Source organism: Pseudorca crassidens, chromosome 1, assembly GCF_039906515.1.
Source record: "Pseudorca crassidens isolate mPseCra1 chromosome 1, mPseCra1.hap1, whole genome shotgun sequence".
NCBI classification, from domain to species: domain Eukaryota; kingdom Metazoa; phylum Chordata; class Mammalia; order Artiodactyla; family Delphinidae; genus Pseudorca; species Pseudorca crassidens.
In genome coordinates, this window is record NC_090296.1 from 21,901,163 (window position 1) to 21,922,569 (window position 21,407).

The following is a 21,407-nucleotide window of genomic DNA, read 5'->3' on the forward strand; positions in this document are numbered from 1 at the left end:
GTTGTTTTCCCCTTGCTGCTTTTGTTTTCCTGTATTTAATTTTTGACAGTTTGATTAACATATGTCTTGGCGTGTTTCTCCTTGGATTTATCCTGTATGGGACTCTCTGTGCTTCCTGGACTTGATTAGTTATTAGTAGTTATTTCCACTATTTTATCTCCCAGGTCACTTATCTGTTCTTCTGCCTCAGTTATTCTGCTATTGATACCTTCTAGAGTACTTTTAATTTCATTTATTGTGTTGTTCTTCGTTGCTTGTTTCGTCTTTAGTTCTTCTAAGTCCTTGTTAAATGTTTCTTGCATTTTCTCTATTCTATTTCCAAGATTTTGGATCATCTTTACTATCATTATTCTGAATTCTTTTTGAGGGAGACTGCCTATTTCCTCTTCATTTTTTAGGTCTGGTGGGTTTTTATCTTGCTCCTTCATCTGCTGTGTGATTTTCTGTCTTCTCATTATGCTTATCTTACTGTGTTTGGGGTATCCCTTTTGCAAGCTGCAGGTTCGTAGTTCCCGTTGTTTTTGGTGTCTGTCCCCAGTGGCTAAAATTGGTTCAGTGGGTTGTGTAGGCTTCCTGGTGGAGGGGACTAGTGCCTGTGTTCTGGTGGATAAGACTGGATCTTGTCTTTCTGGTGGGCAGGTACACGGCTGGTGGTGTGTTTTCGGCTGTCTGTGGACTTATTATGATTTTCAGCAGCCTCTCTGCTAATGGGTGGGGTTGTTTTCCTGTCTTGCTAGTTGTTTGGCATAGGGTATCCAGCAGTGTAGCTTGCTGGTCATTGAGTGAGTCTGGGTGTTGGTGTTGAGATGGAGTTCTCTGTGAGATCTTTGCCCTTTGATATTACGTGGAGCTGGGAAGTCTCTTGTGGACCAGTGTCCTGAAGTTGGCTCTCCCACCTCAGAGGCAAAGTACTGACTCCTGGCTGCAGCACAAAGAGCCTTTCATCCACACAGCTCAGAATAAAAGCGAGAAAAAGTAGAAAGAAAGAAAGAGGATAAAGGAAAATAAAATAAAGTAAGGTTAAAAAATAAAGTTATTAAAATAAAAAATAATTATTAAGAAAAAATTTTTTTAAGTAAAAGAAAAAACAGAACAGACGGATAGAACCCTAGGACAAATGGTGGAAGCAAAGCTATACAGACAAAATCTCACACAGAAGCATACACATACACACTCAGAAAAAGAGGAAAAGGGGAAAAAATAATAAATCTTCCTCTCAAAGTCTACCCTCCTCAAGTTGGATGATTCGTTGTCTATTCAGGTATCCCACAGATGCAGGGTACATCAAGTTGATTGTGGAGATTTAATCCACTGCTTCTGAGGCTGCTGGGAGAGAATTCCCTTTCTCTTCTTTTTTCTCACAGCTCCCGGGGCTCAGCTTTGGATTTGGCGCCGCCTCTGCATGTAGGTTGCCGGAGGGAGTCTGTTCTTAGCTCAGACAGGACCGGGTTAAAGGAGCCGCTGATTCGGGGGCTCTGGCTCATCAGGCCTGGGGGAGGGAGGGGTACGGAGTGCGGGGCGAGCCTGCAGTGGCAGAGGCCAGCGTGACGTTGCACAAGCCTGAGGCATGTCGTGCGTTCTCCTGGGGAAGTTGTCCCTGGATCCCGGGACCCTGGCAGTGGCGGGCTGAACAGGCTCCCCGGAAGGGGGATGTGGCTAGTGACCTGTGCTCGCACACAGGCTTCTTGGTGGTGGCAGCAGCAGCCTTAGCGTCTCATGCCCGTCTCCGGGGTCCGCACTTTTAGCTGCAGCTCGCGCCCTTCTCTGGAGCTCCTTTAAGCAGCGCTATTAATCCCCTCTCCTCGAGCACCAGGAAGGTCCAGACTTTTCCCCAGACTCCCTCCCGGCTAGCCATGGTGCACTAACCCCTTCAGGTTGTGTTCACGCTGACAGTCCTCTCCCTGCGCTCCGACCGAAGCCCGAGCCTCAGCTCCAGCCCCGCCCGCCCCTCTCAGGCTGGTGAGTGCCAGTCGGCCCTGATCCTCTGTGAGGGAATCTCCCTGCTTTGCCCTCCACACCCCTGTTGCTGTGCTCTCCTCCGCGGCTCTGAAGCTTCCCGCCTCCGCCACCCGCAGTCTCCGCCCGCGAAGGGGCTTCCTAGTGTGTGGAAACCTTTCCTCCACAGCTCCCTCCCACTGGTGCAGGTCCCGCCCCTATTCTTTTGTCTGTTTATTCTTTTTTCTTTTGCCTTACCCAGGTATGTGGGGAGTTTCTTGCCTTTTGGGAGGTCTTATTCTTTTGTCTGTTTATTCTTTTCTCTTTTGCCTTACCCAGGTATGTGGGGAGTTTCTTGCCTTTTGGGAGGTCTGAGGTCTTCTGCCAGCATTCAGTCGGTGTTCTGTAGGAATTGTTCCATGTGTAGATGTATTTCTGGTGTATCTGTGGGGAGGAAGGTGATCCCTGTTTCTTACTCTTCCGCCATCTTCCAGGGTGGTCTCAGATGATCCTTTGGAATAGAATCCAGAAGCGACCCGCGCCGCTGTCCCCACAACTGTCGCAGCTTCAGCTGCCGGGGCCACTCCAGAGCCGGCAGCCTCAGTGAGGCCGCCCTCCCCTCAGGCTCCGGGGCAGTTCTGTGATGGCAGAGGGAAGAGACCCCGAGCCGGGAGTTCCAGCTCTGCAGAAACCACTGGATCTTACTTGAACCTTCTTCTGGTCTACCTGGCTTCTTTTGACACCACTCTTGATGAATGGAGGTGGGGGTTCTGGCTCGCAATAGACCTTCACGGGTACCTCACTGGCTAGGAGGAGTTGGAGGACCACCTTACTGCTCCCCATATGTTCTCCACTAACACCATATTGGGGAGGGGTGGCCTCATGATTGTTGAGTGGTGATGAAAGTCCCAGATCTCTACTTGGTCTTCTCTGACACTACCCCAGTGGTGGGTGTGGGGCACTCCTCATTTAAGCTTGGAGAGTTTTTGAAGTCTAGGATACCCACTTTGTTACTGAGTCCAGGCTTGTACTGCTTGCTGCACAACAAGCCAATAAATCGAGAGACAACGTTTTGGGGCAAGGACTAGCAACTTTTATTCAGAAAGCCAGCAAACCAAGAAGATGCCAGACTAGTGCATCAAAGACCCATCTTATCCAGGTTAGAATTCAGACTTCTTTTATACTAAAAAGGAAGGGGTGTGGCTAGTTGTTTCAGACTTCTTAGTGCCAGCCAAACCCAAGAGAGGATGTGATAATCCTTTGTTCTTACAGCTGTCCAGGTAGTTCTGTTCACAATGTTCCTATAAAGCCCCAACAAGACAAATGTTATTTTCTGTTCTGGAACTTTTTATCTCTATGTGAATGAAAAGTGTTATAGCTTTAAGAGTCAAGCCTGGGAGGCAGAGCCCTGAGAATGAGCTATTATGTATATTTCAGGCTATAGGCAACATTCTTTAACTGACTGATGAAAACAAGGTGCAGAGCCAGCATGACTAAGCAAGAGCACCCAAAGGTTAGAGCTTCAGTATGGAGTCAGGTTTGTTCTTCTCTGTTACAACTTGGCCTTTGTAGCTGGATAGGGGGGTGACAGTGGGGACACAAATTTCTCTGTGATATTTGGCAGGAATAGAATCCACAGGTTGTCTACCTTTCTAGGCTTCACTTTCATGGCCCGGTAGCTAGAGAGAGTGGAATATTATCAGTGAGGGAGGCGGAAGAAAGTGGTGGTGGTGGTGAGGGATAAGAGGTGGGATGATGGGGCGCAGAGGGAAGTCTGCACTTGTTAGCACTTCTAGGTTGCTGGCTTCTTTAGTTCCACGTCAAAACCCAAGGAATCCTTACCATGATGATGTTCCTTGGGTCCTGAGGTCCCTAGCCTTTTTCTTTCCACCTCTAAGATTTTTTGATGTTTGTCCTAAGATTTTAGTTTTACTTAATGTGAGGGATAGGGAAAAGTATGTCTACTTCATGTTCCCTGAGCAGAAGTTCAGTTTCATACTTGTTTTTGTGACTTTTTGGGGAAAGCATAATTCCTCAATACCCAAATGCCAAAAATTAGACTTTTTCATATTATGGCTTGGAGTCCTAAAAAGCCATATAATTGTGACCTCAAACAATTCTATCAGATGCAGCCACCATGAGGAACCCCCGATTGTCAAACAGACACCCCATATCCTCACACTTGTGCATTGCTGCTAGGAGCTGGCCACAGTCTTCACCACTCCTACCACCTGTTGCAAGAGGGTCAATGTCCATCATTGAGTGTGACCTCAGTATGTTCCAAAGCTTTCAATCATTAGTATCTCTGAGTACTGTTGAGCTCCCTAGAAATGTAAGAACAGCTTCTCTCCTAATTATGCCTTGTTTTTACATTTGGACCCCAACACAATTCCATTTATTCACCAGCCAGCCTCCACCCACTTCACTCCCCATAAGCTGGAAACCACGCAAGGTAACAAGTGAGAGCCATTTCCCATTTTACTCCTCCCACCCTGCTCCCACCCAAAACTCCTCCATCCTCTCTTAGATAGAAAAATGCCTTATGTATATACATAGGCACAAATAGCTAAAGAGAGTGATTTCATTCCTTACATTATCTCTACTCACTCCTGTCCTAAGCCAGTCCAAATACTGCCAAACATTTTGCTAGCATAAGAAATGCAGTAGGGGATTTTAAAAAGTATGTGACAATATTTATGACATCAAAGACCTAATAATCTAGTTTGGAGGACAAAATTCATACTTCCAAATAAAGTCTAAATAAAAATAATTGAATTAGTATTAATATGCCAGGTGTGAGGGTCTGAAAAGAATCCTCATTATTTTTTTTCTCTTAATTTTCAAAGAAAAATCTAAAAATATGAGAAACCTGACCCCAGGAAATTTAAGTGGCTTGTCCAATGTTATCTGACTAGTAAATAATGACTCTGAGACTAAAACCTGGGTGTCTCTGCTCTGAGCATGAGAGCATGTTAAGACCCTTCTAATGAGATCAGTAAGTATTTTAGCTCATACAAATAAAAATCTTCTGAAGATTAAAATAGAGACCAGTGACAGGAAGAAAAGTTAGCAAAGTGACTGCTGAAACAAATTTTAACTACAAAAATAAGCAGCCTCTAGAAAACTCCACAGATAAGATTAGAGCTGTTCATTTTACAGTGGCATATATTTTTTTAAAAAAAAGAAGGACAAAAGATCTATGTCTTCTAACAAGATAAAATTCTGTTTATTCTTGCTGTAATGCCTAAAGCTTTTACTGTCTGGTAGTTCCTGATTCAATAATTAGTAAGCAGTAAACAAGAGAGATTTAAAGTTGCCTAATAAAAATTTCCTTATAACAGGCACTAAAAGTATCAAGAAGCTGTAACTAGTCAAAATGTTTTTTAAATAGTCTATAAGCAAAAGCATTTGATGGGTGAAAAAAAATACATGAAAAACATTTTAAAGGCAGGGACTCATAAATTTTATTACTGTATCTCCTTTGCTTAGAACAATGTATGGCACATAGTAGGAACTCATTAGATATTTGTTAAATTAATTCTAGGAAATTATTTCTGTTATTAGCAACAAAACTCTTTTAGAAACTCACATAATGTCACTTGATGTTGCTGCAGGGCAATTTTCCTGAGCCAAAAACTAATGTCTGAGCCCCCGATTACAACCTTTTTGTCCAAGCAAACGACAAGGTATAAAACTTATTAGCAACACTGACAAATATGATTTTATCATTTATTAGAAAAAGCTGCCCTCAGTTAACCAAAGCCAAGTTCCCATATCCATCTAAGTTCCAATCCCAGTGGTTATCACTTGTTCACTGAATAACTCTGATCTTAAGGGCTTTTTAATCTGAGGAATAAGAATTTTACCTCTTAAGGTACTTGTGATGATTTTTTTTAAGATAGAAAAAAAGAGCTACATTATAGATCTCCTGACACATAGTATGCCCACAATGCTTGCAAAATATTTAAATCAGATGCTGAAAATTCACCCTTTTCTGTGATGCTTACCAAGAGATTTATCAGTTAACCCAGAGTAATTTTATTAAATTCTAATAGCTGAGAAATACATGTAGGGTTATTTCCATGGACGATTTATACCTATGTAACTCTAACTTCCTCTATGTCTACTAAATCCTGTAGTCTTTGATAGTCAGTACATGGGACAAATATCACCCTCCTAGTTATCCAAAGCTTACAGGTAAAAATTTCCAAAATATGTAAGCTAGAGCAGCTTAGTAAACAATCAATATTATCACCTATTGTGTAGCTAACAACATGAGAACATGGCTTTGTTTCTTCCACTAAAGCTCAAATACGATCACTCTGGAAAACAATGTCTCAGGGCTGGTTTATTCTGAGCTCCAGATAAATATAGCCAGAGAAGAAATGTTGTCAGTGTGGTCAGCACTGAATCTGGATGATTGGAGCTAACAAGAAAGAACAAAGAGAAAAAGAAAATAAAGAAAAATTATCACTGGATCACCTTGAGTCTCCCATCATAGATAGGGAACGAGATAAGACTTAAGTGAGATGCCTTCAGTCTTCTTTCACTGGGATCTAGTTCTTTACCCTTATTTTCAGCATCCTTTATGTATATAAAATTGTGCAGTTACTTAAGGGTGCCCCCAAACAACAGCTGATAGATGAGTTCTAAGGGCCTCCATGCTCTGATATCCTTAGTTCTGTGTATCTCTGAATGGTAGGTGACATGAATATCACAACAATGGCTAATATTTCTTTGCTACGTGCCAGTCATTATGCTAAGCACTTTCCTTTAATCTTCTTTAATAACCCAAGGACAAAGGTGCTACTAATACTCCTATTTTATTAATGAGGAAACCAAGGCATAGAGAAATTTTATCACTTTTCTAAGGTTCACAGTGAGCAAGTGCAGAGGTGAGACATGAACCTAGGCTGTCAGCTCGCTAAGTCCACACTCTTAACCAACTCCTGCCAACCAGGACATCGTTTAGAGAATTAATGAGGCAGGCTTAGAGGTCAGATAAATTCAAGGAATTATTGAGCCCAACTTCTGGAATATGCGATGGCATAATCTTCTTATTGATGATCTTTAAAACAAAGGGAAAGGGGAAGTCAAAGAGACGAATCAGAATGATTTTCTTCATGTGATTTAGTAAAAGGTTATTTCCTAACTTCCCCCTATATGCTTTCTGAGCACAGAAACAAAAGTAGGATGAAATGGGGAAGAAAGCATTGAGCCTGGGGAATGTGTTTTCCAAGCATAAAGTGCACCCAACCTCATCCCTCAAGTCACTCACAATCATGAGCAGTTTAAAAATAAAAAACATATATATATTGGGCTTCCCTGGTGGCGCAGTGATTGAGAGTCCGCCTGCCGATGCAGGGGACACGGGTTCGTGCCCCGGTCCGGGAAGATCCCACATGCCGCGGAGCGGCTGTGCCCGTGAGCCATGGACGCTGGGCCTGCGCGTTCGGAGCCTGTGCTCCGCAACAGGAGAGGCCACAACAGTGAGAGGCCCGCATACTGCAAAAACAAAACAAAACAAAAACATATATATACATGTATATGTGTATATATATATATATATATATATGTGTGTGTGTGTGTATATATATATATGTGTGTGTGTGTGTGTGTATATATATAATCTTTCACTTTTGTGAATTTTGCTTTTCAGGCTTATTAAAAATAGCACTCATTAACACCAAATAGGAATTTATATCTATTGTACATAAAATAGCATATCAGTTTCAACAATCTTGACTCTGTGGCGATGAAGTAAAGTTAAAAAGAAAAATCAGACCAGCTTTAGTCATTCTAGTCCTTCCCTCTTAAACATTTTCATTTTATTTCTTGTCTTCTCTAACCCCGTTCCCAGCTGCCAACCCCAAGCTGTAGGAGTGTCAAACCTCAAGCATAGAGTGGTATTTATCCGGAGGCTGCCTGCTATAGCTGAACAAGACTGCAGCCAGTCACCCATTCCAGGTTCAGGGAAACCCATGCAAAGACCCCACTCCTGTTGCAGTCGTGCTTGTGCTCTCTCTCGGCAATGTACCTTCTGAATGCTCTCAGGGCACACATTTCAGTAATGTTCATGCAGGAGAACTTCCCAGATGCCAGGGTCCTGCATTTTTCATGTTTTTAAAAAATATTTTTGCTGTGTCTTCACTGAAAGTCCCAATTCTATTCTAGATGCAGTATCAGTATGTGTTCAAGTGGGAACTCTGTCAGTTCTGGGTCTACTTTGTTAAGGGATCCCTTCCACAGTAAATATGGGGAAGAGGAATTGGCCAGGAAACAAACTATTTACTTATAGTTGTGGAAACTAGTCAAAAGACTGAGTGATGAGACTGATACAAATTACAGGCTACTTATATTTAATGTTTAGCTTTGCATACTAAATAAAATTACTTATCCTACCTTGAAAAACCTGAAAATGGGGAAGAGATGGAATGGAATGGTACTGTATCTTGAGGTTTTAATTAAGTGTTTAAAAAGGCTTAAGTCCATTGTTGATTTCTTTAATGTTAAAACTTTTATAATCATTACATTTCCATAAGGAACACAGTCATTTGTTTATTCATTTATTCATCAAGAATGAATTAATATGCAACAACTAGGGAAAGTCAGAGTATTAAATGCTGTGGGTGCTACATAGCTGTCTAAGACAGGGATGCTATTCCCAAGAGATGTGTGGTATATAAGGGAGACATACAGTCAGTCCTCCTCTTTGCACGAACCACAGTAGTACTGGTTAAAGGTAAATTCAAGAGCATCTAGTCCAGTGTTTCTCAAACATTAAGATACATACGAATCACTTGAGGAGCTATTTCAAATACAGATTCTAATGCAGCAGACCTCAGATGGTACCTGAGATTCTGTATCTCTAACAAGTACCCAAGTGATGCAGAAGCTGGTGGTTCATGGACCACACTTTAAGAAGCAGAGTTAGACAACAATCCCTGCCTATAATACCAAGGTATTTAGTTCAATGCAGCTGGAGTCAATGTGCATTAATCCTTTATATACCAATAAATATTACCCTAAAAGAGCAACCTCATAATATCTTTACAATATAATATTCCTCAGAGAAGCATCATATCCACATCTGTGACTCACCAGCTATTTTTGCCTTTGCAAGCTATTTACCTATAAGCCTGTTTATCCATCTAAAAGATGGGAGCAATAATGCCTAACTAAAAGAGGATGAAAGAGAACATGCTAGTATAGTGCCTAGTACATAAAAGCTGGCACCCATAATAAGGAGCTTTTTTTTTTACCATTATTATGAGTTGAGGAAAATGAGTATTTCTTTTTAAGTTTTAATAATTAAAATTTATCTTTTCTAGTCATAAAAGGCAATATCATTAAGAAAAGTAAACTTCAGTAGGCATTTGAGAGTTGAGTCATTTTTAAAGCATTGGTGAAGGACATATTCCAGCAAAAGCACTCGGTCAGAGGCTCCGGTCAGTAATTAAGGACTGCTTGCCATTAGCAGTATGAATCTGCATTATGTAAGACATACTGATTTCTGGAGGAAGTCAACCCCAATCTCTCCCCTGCTAATAAGAAATTGGGAGGTACAAAACAACCCCAGATGGTACATGTTTGTAGTAGTGAATGAGGTATTTTAATGGTGTGAGTTGTTTTACTTTGCATTTTTAATGAGAGACTCACTGCCTGCGACATTTTCATTGTAAACTAGATTGCCCCATTAGGTCTTAAACTATTTTATGTTAAACATAAAGTTCTGTAAACTTGTATGGGTGATATTATTCATCCCCTGAAGCACAAGGGGATATAAAAATATTTCATAATGAGCCATGAATACATATCATAACCCCAGAAGTTTAATAATACTAACACATATTTTATTTCACCAAATGATTCCTTCTTCCACCTGCATGAAGCCATTTTCAATAGAGAAGATTCAAAGTTGGTTTCAAAAATATCAAGAGTTATTTTCCTGAAATTCTAAGTGAAAATAACCAAACAGGAAGTGGGATGAGATTATTTAACATTCTTTTGAAAGAATATTCTGGATGGATAGGTAAGTCATTTACCTAAATCTCTTTTCCTTGATTACCTGAAAAGTTACATTACTTTGAGATGACTTGTTTAATGAGATTCGGTCTCCATCTCCCAAGAACCACTTTAATTTTAAAATTCTCATCTTTTATTTGGTAGAACGTTTTCTTACAACTGAAGACTTGGGGAAAGAAAGTCAGCTGGAACATTTTTAGAGCCTTTACCAGAGACTGTGAAAATAAGACACACCTTTAGATACACTGAGTCACTAGGACTCCATACTAAGGAAGGGGAATTAGTTTCTAGTATCTAAACGTGGTTGTTTAAACTTGGGCAAGTTAATGAGTCCCTAGACCTCTCTTTCCCTGTCTGCCAAGAGTTTTTCAAAATCTGTTTGAGGATCACCTATATGCAATACCACCTGGTGAGCTTCTTAAAAATTCATATTCCTGAGTCACACCAACTCCTACTGAATCAGGTTCCAAGGATTTCATTTTTCTTGACAAGTTTCCCAGGTGATTCTCATGTTCAAAAGTAGGAGAACTACTGGACTAGTTTAGTTCCAAGGTCTTCCAACTTCACTATTCTTTGCTCTGGAACACACACCCAATATGAACTACAACTCTTGATAAATCGCACCCCCAGCCCACTCCACCATTTCCCTATGATCTTGTATTTCAGTCTTCATTTAAGACTTGAGTTCTGTCATCCATTTGGCAACTATCAATTATGTACCTACAACATGCAATCTCCTCTTCATCTCTATCCTAATTGAAATAGAGCATGTGAAGGACATTAGGGGAAGCATATGGAAGAGAGTATAGGCAACTAGCAAGAGACTAGAAACTGACTAAGATTAATAATCCAAAACTTCTTGAATTTATAATCAAATAAATCATACCTATATTAAATTATGAGAGTTAAACAAGAAGCCAAAAGCAAACTGTATCAAAGTGTGTCTAATATGATCTATTTTTGTAACATAAAATCAAAAAGGCTATTTAGGGAGATGTATATGTGTGCCTCGTCTATATAGAAGCACTGATGATTTTTATATAACATATAAGCATGAGAATAAAAGGAAGTAACTACTTTTCCTGAAATGCTGGGAGATAGGGATGATTTGTTAGAAAGAAACAGGGAGAAAGAAGCAAGAAAAAAAAGAGTAGGTTAGATATAGCAGTTATGCATTTACAGAAAATTATAAATCTATGTATGTATATATATAAATACACTTTTTTTTTTTTTGGTTGCACTGGGTCTTAGGTGCTGCAGGCGGGCTCCTTAGTTGTGGCATGCAAACTCTTAGTTGTGACATGCATGTGGGATCTAGTTCTCTGACCAGGGATTGAACCCAGGCCCCCTGCACTGGGAGCACAGAGTCTTAACCACTGCGCCACCAGGGAAGTCCCATAAATACACTTTTAAAGTATAATAGAATAAATTTGAATACTGAACAACTAAGTAATCCAAAGGTTATGCAAATAACAAGTCATACACGTTTAAAATATATCACATAAAACTGGCCATCTGCACCGTTTTTCTGAATACTACAGCTCTATTCTAATTAGACATTTTCTAATTTAAAACCTAGAAATCAGGAGTTCTTTATAAAGAAGGAAATTTGGCTCTGTTCAAGGCAGAGTATCAGTATCAAAGCTTTGATATGGATTGGACTAACGTTGCCAAAAATTATTTGCACAATTCTAAGCAGTCCCTGTTGTCACTCTGGTCTTCATGCAATCATTTGTAAGATGAAGAGATAGAGCTAGATTTTTTAAATTTTTTCATGATTGCTCGGCTGTCTTCAAATTCTGCCTCTGTAGGAATCTAAGTTTATTTTTCCCTTTCATCAAGTTTTGAGATAAAAAAACTGCTTTGTAAAAAACTTTTAAAGTAATTTCTTTTAGTTATCTCTAAAGGGAGAGCCACTACAAATACCATAAGCTATTCAGAAGACAATGAAAAGATAAAATCCTTTCTTGCTAGGGAGAGGCGGGAGTGTAAGGGGATACTAAAGATTTTTCTCTAAGAATTGGTCAAAGAAAGAAAGAGAGGGAGAAGGAAGAAAGGGACGAGAAGAAAAGGGAGGGGTGGGGAGGGGGAAAAAAGAGAAAAGGAAGAAAAGCTAAGCATCTGCAGTGTAAGAAGGGGTCTTTTCAACCAAGCAGGTATATGCCAGTTGAGTGTAGCCTGCAAGAAAAGTAAACTATCCCAGAAAAAGTGGCAGTCTTACATTCTTATCCTAGCCAAGATGTGGGTAATAATGCTATCTGTAAGGGAGATGAAATATGAGACAAAGAAAATGAGTTCATGAATTTGAGATCGAGAGAGAGAGAGAGAGAGAGAGAGAGAGAGAGAGAGAGAGAGAGAGCGCTCATTCGATATCGCAGAACGGCCTAAAGCTTTCTTTGAGCCAAGTTTAATTTCCTTTGCCAAGTTCAATTTGCAGATCTTACAGGACATCACCCATGGGTGCATGTACTCCTCTTAGTACGTATTGTACTATTCTGTCCATCTGCAGCTCAGCAGGGTGAACATATGAAGTAATTTACCTAAAGGCTCAAATTCCTTGCTGTAATGTTGGAATTTTCAAGTCTGAGCAAGTCTGCAGAAAACATCATCAGTCAGTTTTCTGCTTAATAAAAAGCAATGATTTTCTTCACCTTGCAGTGTCTTTATTTCCCAGTTCCCAAAATAGAAGTCATTCATCTCAGATTCAAAGTAGAGACACAAAGATGTGAAGTGACATACTCAAGGTCCCATATCTGGTTACTAGCTGTGTCCAGAAGGACTCTTTCAGTTGCAAGTGACAGCATACCCAAAACAAACTAGCTTAAGCAAAAGGAAGAGTTACTGGTTCAAGTTTAAGAGCAAGACCAACTTCAGGCTTAACTTGATGCCAAGTCTCAAAAAATTTCACCAAGACCTAATTTTCTCCGAGGTTCTTGATCCCCATCTTCTCAGTTGGCTCCATTCTCAGCTGTCAATAGATCCAGATCCTATTCTCTTGGATTGAAATCCACTGGGAAGTAGCATCTGCTTCTGCATCAAAATTACCAGCAAAAAAATTCATTGTGGGGACTTCCCTGGTGGTGCAGTGGTTAAGAATCCGCCTGCCAATGCAGGGGACATGGGTTCAATCCCTGGTCCGGGGAGATCCCACATGCAGCGGAGCAACTAAGCCTGTGCGCCACGACTACTGAGCCTGCAAGCCACAACTACTGAAGCCCATGCACCCAGAGCCCATGCTCCACAATAAGCGAAGCCACCACTATGAGAAGCCCACACACCGCAACGAAGAGTAGCCCCCCCGCGCCGCAACTAGAGAAAGCCCACGCATAGTAACGAAGACCCAACGCAGCCAAAAAAAAAAAAAAAAATTCATTGTGTCTTGATGACTCTGTAGCCAGAACTATTGCGTGACTCGATCACGTGCCTAAGTCTAAGGTAAGAGTCGTACTCTGCAGGCAGCACATGGACTAAGAACAGAGTAGGCAGAGTCTCAAATAGCAAAGGCTGTTAACAGAAGGAAGGAAAATGGATGACAGCAAGGTCCACAAGTATCTGCCATGCCAGTACAGCCTGAAACAGAAGTCAAGTCTTCTGTCTCTACCTCAACACACTTTTTTTCATTCTGTGCGTGGCTGTGGTCTTAACAACTGATAGAGAGGTTAATGACATGGTGATCCCTAGGGTTTAAATGAAAATAAATGTTTGGTGATAATCCAAGAAACAAAAAACGTTCATGCAGTGTCAAAGTTGTAAAAGTCAAGCACATTGTCATCTTCATGACCTTGGGTTTGGCAATGTATTCTCAGATATGACACAAAACCATGAACAATAAAGGGAAAAAAAATTAGACTTCATCAAAATTTAAAATTTTGGTAGTTCTATTCTTAGTTTTTTAAGGAACCTCCATACTGTTCTCCATAGTGGCTGTATCAATTTACATTCCCACCAACAGTGAAAGAGGGTTCCCTTTTCTCCACACCCTCTCCAGCATTTATTGTTTGTAGATTTTTTGATGATGGCCATTCTGACCATACAACCCAGCAATCCCACTACTGGGCATATACCCTGAGAAAACCATAATTCAAAAAGAGTCATGTACCACAATGTTCATTGCAGCACTATTTACAATAGCCAGGACATGGAAGCAACCTAAGTGTCCAACAACAGATGAATGGATAAAGAAGAGGTGGCACATATATACAATGAAATATTACTCAGCCATAAAAAGAAATGAAACTGAGTTATTTGTAGTGAGGTGGATGGACCTAGAGTCTGCCATACAGAGTGAAGTAAGTCAGAAAGAGAAAAACAAATACCATATGCTAACACATATATATGGAATCTAAAAAAAAGGTTCTGAAAAACCTAGGGGCAGGATACGTACAGAATGGACTTGAGGACATGGGGAGAGGGAAGGGTAAGCTGGGATGAAGTGAGAGAGTGGCATGGACATATATACACTACCAAATGTAAAACAGATAGCTAGTGGGAAGCAGCCACATAACACAGGGAGATCAGCTCAGTGCTTTGTGACAACCTGGAGGGGTGGGATAGGGAGGGTGGCAGGGAGACACAAGAGGGAGGAGATATGGGGATATATGTATATGTATAGCTGATTCACTTTGTTATAAAGCAGAAACTAACATACCATTGTAAAGCAATTATACTCCAATAAAGATGTTAAAAAAATTTTTAAATTTTGTGTATCGAAGGACACTATCAACAGAGTGAAAAGGCAGCTCACATGATGGGAGAAAATATAAGCGTTTAATATTCAGAACATATAAAGGATTCCTACAACTCAATTAAACAACAAAAACTTGAACACATTATGGATGAAACTTGAACACATTATGCTTTATCAAGTAAGTCGATGCCAAAGCACAGATATTGCATGATTCCACTTGTATGGAATGTCTAAATAGGTAAATTTATAGTGATAGAAAGTAAGTTAGAGGTTATCAGGGGCTGGGGGTAGGGGGGATAGGAAATTATTGTTTAATGGGTACAGAGATTCCATTTAGGGTGGTGGAAAAGTCTTATAAATAGATAGTCTATAACAAAAGACAAAAAAGGACATTATATAGTGATAAAGGGATCACTACAAGAAAAGGATATAACACTCATTAGCATACATGTACCTAATAGAGGAGCACCTAAAAATATAAAGCAAATATCAACAGACATAAACGGAGAAACTGACAATAATACAATGACAGTAGGAGAGTTCAACACACCACTTTCATCAATGGGCAGATCATCCAGACAGAAAATCAATAAGCAGACAGTAGTCTTAACACATCTGACCAGGGGACGTAATAGATATTTACAGGACATTCCATCCAAAAATAGCAAAATACTCGGGGAGGGATGGATTGGGAGTTTGGGGTTAACAGATGCAAACTACTATACATAGAATGGATAAACAACAAGGTCCTACTGTATAGCACAGGGAACTATATTCAATATCCTGTGATAAGCCATAATGGAAAAGGATATGAAAAAGAATGTATATATATAAATGTATAACTGAATCACTTTGCTGCACAGCAGAAATTAACACAATTTGTAAATCAAGTATACTTCAATGAAATAAATTTTAAAAGCACAAAAATAGCAAAATACACACTCTATTCAAGTGCACATGGAATGTTTTTGAGGATAGGTCACATGCTAGGTCACAAAACAAGTCTCAAAAAATAAGAGATTGGAAATTACATCAAGCATTTTTTATGACCACAATGGTAATGAAACCAGAAATCAATTATAGGGAGAAAAATGGGAAAAACACCATGTGGAGACTAAACAACATGTTACTAAAAACCAGTGGGTCGATGAGGAAATCAGAAAATACCTCAAGTCAATGAAAGTAAAAACACAACTTTTCAAACCCTCTGGGATGCAGCCAGTACAGTTTTAAGAGGGAAGTTTATAGCAAAACAAGCCTATCTCAGGATACAAGAAAAATCTCAAATAAATAATCTAAAATACCATCAAAAGGAACTAGAAAAAAAAAAAGAACAAAGCCTAAAGTCAGCATAAGTAAGGAAATAATAAAGTCAGAAAAGAACTAAAATAGAAGCCAAAAAAAATTAGAAAAGATCAATGACGCCAAGAGCTGGTTTTTTGAAAAGTAAACAAAATTGATAAGCCTTTAGCCAAGCTCATCAGGAAAAAAAGATGGAGGACACAAACAAAATAAGAAATGAAAGGGAAGAAATACCAACCAACATCACAGAAATTCAAAAAATCATGAGAATATTATGAAGAGTTATATGCCAACAAATCGGAAAACCTAGAATGGACAAATTTCTAGAAACATACAACCTTCCAAGACTGAATCAGGAAGAAACAGACAATTTGGACAATCAAAATAATTGAATTGAGTTTGTTAAAAAAAAAAAAAAAAACTCTCAGTGAACAAAATCCAAGACTGGATGGCTTCACAGGAGAATTCTACCAAACATATAAAGAAGAGGTAATACCTATCATTCTCAAACTACTCCAAAAATTGAAGAGGAGGGAACACTCCCAAATTCATTCTACAAAGCCAACGTTACCCTGATACCAAACAAAGAAACAACAAAAAAAGAAAATTACAGGCCAATATCTCTCATGGACATAGATGCAAAATCCTCAATAAAATATTAGCAAACTGAATTCAACAATATATTAAAAAGATCAGACACCATGATCAAGTGGGATTTATTCCAGGGTCACAAGGATGGTTCAATATCTGCAATCGATCAATCTGATATACCACATTAATGAAAGGAAGATTAAAAATCACATAATCATCTCAACAGACACAGAAAAGGCATTTGACAAAATTCAATATCCATTCATGATAAAAACTCTCATCAAAGTAGGTAGAGGGAACATATCTCAACATAATAAAGGCCATTTATGAAAAATCCACAGCTAACATCATACTTAAAGGTGAAACGTCAAAGCTTTCCCTCTACAATCAGGAAGAAGACAAAAGATGTCCACTCTCATCACTTCTACTTAACAAAATATTGAAAGTCCTAGCCACAGAAATCAGACAAGAGAAAGAAATAAAAAGCATCCAAATTGGAAGGGAAGAAGTAAAACTGTCACTATTTGCAGATGACATGATAGTATATATAGAAAACCCTAAAGTCACTACCAAAAAGCTATTAGAACTAATAAATGAATTCAGTAAAGTTTCAGGACTCAAGATTAACATACAGAAATCTGTTGCTTTTCTATACACTAATAATCGACTATCAGGAAGAGAAAGCAAGAAAACAATCTCATTTAAAATCACATCAAAAAGTATAAAATACCTAAGGAGGTGAAAGACCTATACTCTGAAAACTATAAACTACTGAAGGAAATTGAAGATTATACCAAAAAATGGAAAGATATCCCATGTTTGTGGGTTGGAAGAACTAATATTGTTAAAATGTCCATACTATCCAAAGCAAACTACAGATTTAATGCCATCCATATCAAAACTACAATATTTTTCACAGATCTAGAACAAATTATCTAGAACCACAAAAGACCCCAAATCACCAAAGCAATCTTGAGAAAAAAGAACTGGGTTGGAGGTATCACGCTTCCTAACTTATACTATACTACAAAGCTACAGAAGTCAAAATAGCATGGTACTGGCACAAAAACAGACACATAGATCAATGGAACATAACAAAGAACCCAGAAATAAATGCACACACTTATGGTCAATTAATCTATGAGGGGGAAATATACAGTAGGGAAAAGACAGTCCCTTCAATAAGTGGTGCTGGGAAAACTGGACAGCTACACGTAAAAGAATGAAATTAGAACATGTTCTCACACCACACACAAAACCTCAAAATGGATTAAAGACCTAAATGTAAGACCTGAAACCATAACACTCCTAGAAGAAAAAAGAACCCTCTGATATAATCTGTAGCAATATGTTCTTGGATCTGGTTTCCTAAGGCAAAGGAAACAAAAGTAAAAAATAAAAAAATGGGACAGAATTCAACTTAAAAGCTTTTGCACAGTGAAAGGAATCAATGACAAAACAAAAATACAACCTACTGAATGGGAGAAAATATTTGCAAATGATATGGCCAATAAGAGGTTAATATCCAACATATACAAACAGCTCAGACAACTCAATACCAAAAAATAGCCCTATTAAAAAAAAATGGGCAGGGCTTCCCTGGTGGCGCAGTGAGTTGAGAGTCTGCCTGCCGATGCAGGGGACGCGGGTTCGTGCCCCGGTCCAGGAAGATCCCACATGCCGCGGAGCGGCTGGGCCCGTGAGCCATGGCTGCTGAGCCTGCGCGTCCGGAGCCTGTGCTCCGCAACGGTAGAGGCCACAACAGTGAGAGGCCTGTGTACCGCAAAAAAAAAAAAAAAAAAAATGGGCAGAAGACCTGAATAGACATTTTTCCAAAGGAGATATACAGAGTACCAACAGGCACATGAAAAGATGCTCAATGTCACTAAGCATCAGAGAAACGCAAATCAAAACAACAAGATATCACCTCACACCTGTCAGAATGGCTATCATTAAAAAGCCTACAAAGAGCAATGTTGGTGAGGATGTGGAGAAAACAGAACCCTAGTACACTGTTAGTGGGAATGTAAATTGGTGCAGCCACTGTGGAAAACAATATGGAGGTTCTTTGAAAAACTAAAGCTAGAACTACCACATGATTCAGCAATTCCACTCCTAGGTAGATATCTGAAGAAAACAAGAACACTAATTCAAAAAGATACATGCACTCCAATGTTCACAGCAGCATTATTTACAATAGGCAAGATACAAAAGTGACCTAAGTGTCCATCAACATATGAATGAAAAATATGTGGTACACACACACACACACACACACACACACTGGAATATTACTCAGCCATAAAAAAAGAATGGAATTCTGCCATTTACAAAATTGTGGATGGACTGAGAGTGTATTACACTTAATGAAATGAAACAGAAAAAGACAAATACAGTATGATATCACTTATATGTGGAATCTAAAAAATAAAACAATTTAGTGAATATTACAAAAGAGAAAGACTCACAGATATAGTGAACAAACTAGTGGTTACCAGTGGAGAGAGGGAAGGGGAAAAGGTACAGGATTGGAGTAGGGAATTAAGAGGTACAAACTACAATATATAAAATAAATAAGCAGCAAGGATATGTTGTACAGAACAGGGAAATATAGCCATTATTTTTTAATAACTTTAAATGGAGTATAATCTATAAAAATAGTGAATCACTGTGTTGTACACCTGAAACTAATATAATATTGTAAATCAACTGTACTACAATAAAAAGGTGAAAAAATTATTAAAATGGCAAATTTTGTTATATATGTTTTATCACAATAAAATAAAAACAAGAACAAAGTCGAGCATATTTTCAACTTGCATATTTGTAGCTAGCAACTCCCTCTTAGGTTTCATCAGTTCCCAACTATCACTTGGTCAGCCAGCTGCAAATGAGGCTCAGAAATTTTGTTTTTACATGAGTACATGGAAAACCAAAAAGTTGGGCCAATTAGTAAGTAAGAAGCAGAGAGTGGGTATCCGGTAGGAAACCAGTAGCATCCAACGTTTCTGCTCATTTTTTTTTCTTCTCTTTCCTCTCAAGCATCCAAAACTCCATCAGCGTGGCAGCAATCACTATTTCCCATTCATGAGGCAATACAGATACCACATATCTAGAGACTGTCAGTGACATATTTGGCAAAATTGCAACTATCATTTTTGTTGGATATTGAAACCAGCTGAGCCCAAGATTTACTAACTTCAATGAGAAATTCCTGTCCCTTTCTGATATAGAGCCAAAAAAAACACCACTCATCCAATGGATATATTCTGTATTGCGCAGCTACACATCTGTAATTCCCTACTTTGCATTCATTTATCCTGATAGTTTTTAACCTGGAATTTTTTTATTGATCTATTGATTCATTCACTCCTTCAACCGTCATAATGCAGCTACCTGTGTGTGCAAGACACACAAGGTGATGGAAGTACTGGGTTGGCCAAAAAGTTCATAAGATGTTACGGGAAAACCCGAACCCAAACGAACCTTTTGGCCAAACCAGTATCAATCAGAAAAAGTATCCACCTTTAAGGAGCCTCCAATCATGCCGAAATAACTATGAAGACCTAACAACTCCTCTAACTCCATATCTCCACCGCCAAGGAGGGGTCACCCAACTTACACTTTCCAACACAGACTCCTTCAGGGCTGAGCTTCTCCATCTCAAATCTCTGTGTCCCATGGGATTCAATCTGACCTGTGTGCAATTCTTGACAAAAGCTTCAGCTTCAGCTGTACCCATGCTCTTCTACTTTCACTAGTACTTCCCAACCCCCAAAGGCCTAACCCTAAAATAAATTCATTCATTCATTTACTATATACGTATTTGTTTCAAATATTTTATTAAGCCAGGCCCTACCATAGGTCTAGGGATACTATAATGAACAAAAGCAGCCACAGCCACTGTCCTCATGGAGCTTAATCTTCAGGAAGGAGGAGGCACACAGCAGTCACACATTCTCCCAAATTTAACATCCCTATGGCAGAGTGGTCCTGGCCCTGGGGGAATCTGTAGTGAGGGGGTGTGGGTCCAGGCTCTGTTAACTGCAATCAGGTCTATTTGATGCTAAAGGCTAAATCCACACGTTCATGTTATCAACAGATATACTGGAGGCAACTTTAATGGCATTAACCATCTATTAAGTGCTTACTGTATGCTTAGTTTCCTTGATTTCCATCTGCTTCTAGGCATCTGGCATTCCCTGATTTCTGAGTATTTCTGTGTGGTGAAGCTATCCCCAGCATGACTGACTGTTGGATTTTCCCTGCCTGATTTTCTTCTCATTACATGAAACAGAGCCTAAGTCACAGAAGTATCCCGTCCTAATAAACCTGACCAGTTTCCAGACTCACATGTTTCTGATGTGGCAATCTCAATTACATTCCAAGCTCCTTATCTACTGTGGGGATTCTGATATTTTTTCCCAAATATACACAACTTATGATTTGTTTCTTCATGTCAAAGATTCTGGGGGCATTCCTCTAGCTTGTCAACCCTGAAGTCTGATCTCTTAAAATTGAGAGCTTCAACTTCAGCTCTGGTTTGTTAATACCTAATTTTCCAAGTAGCATAATGTACCACTGCACCTGAAATGAGATTCAGATAGGTGGACAATCTCCTGCCAGAGAAGGCTGGGTGGGAGAGGCATAGGTATCTGCTTCCAACTCCAGTTCCAGGGCCTGGATCTGATCTCCATCAAGAAAGGACTTCAGGCATCGCAGAAGGGGCTCTTTGTGTGAGGAAACTTGTGAGGCGTGGATACAACAAAGCTACTTTAGAAAAGAGACCACACTCTCCCTATTTTTGGGTGGAACACAACTTTGCTCCAGCACAAAGAAACCTGAGAGAAAGCCACCCGGTATCCTG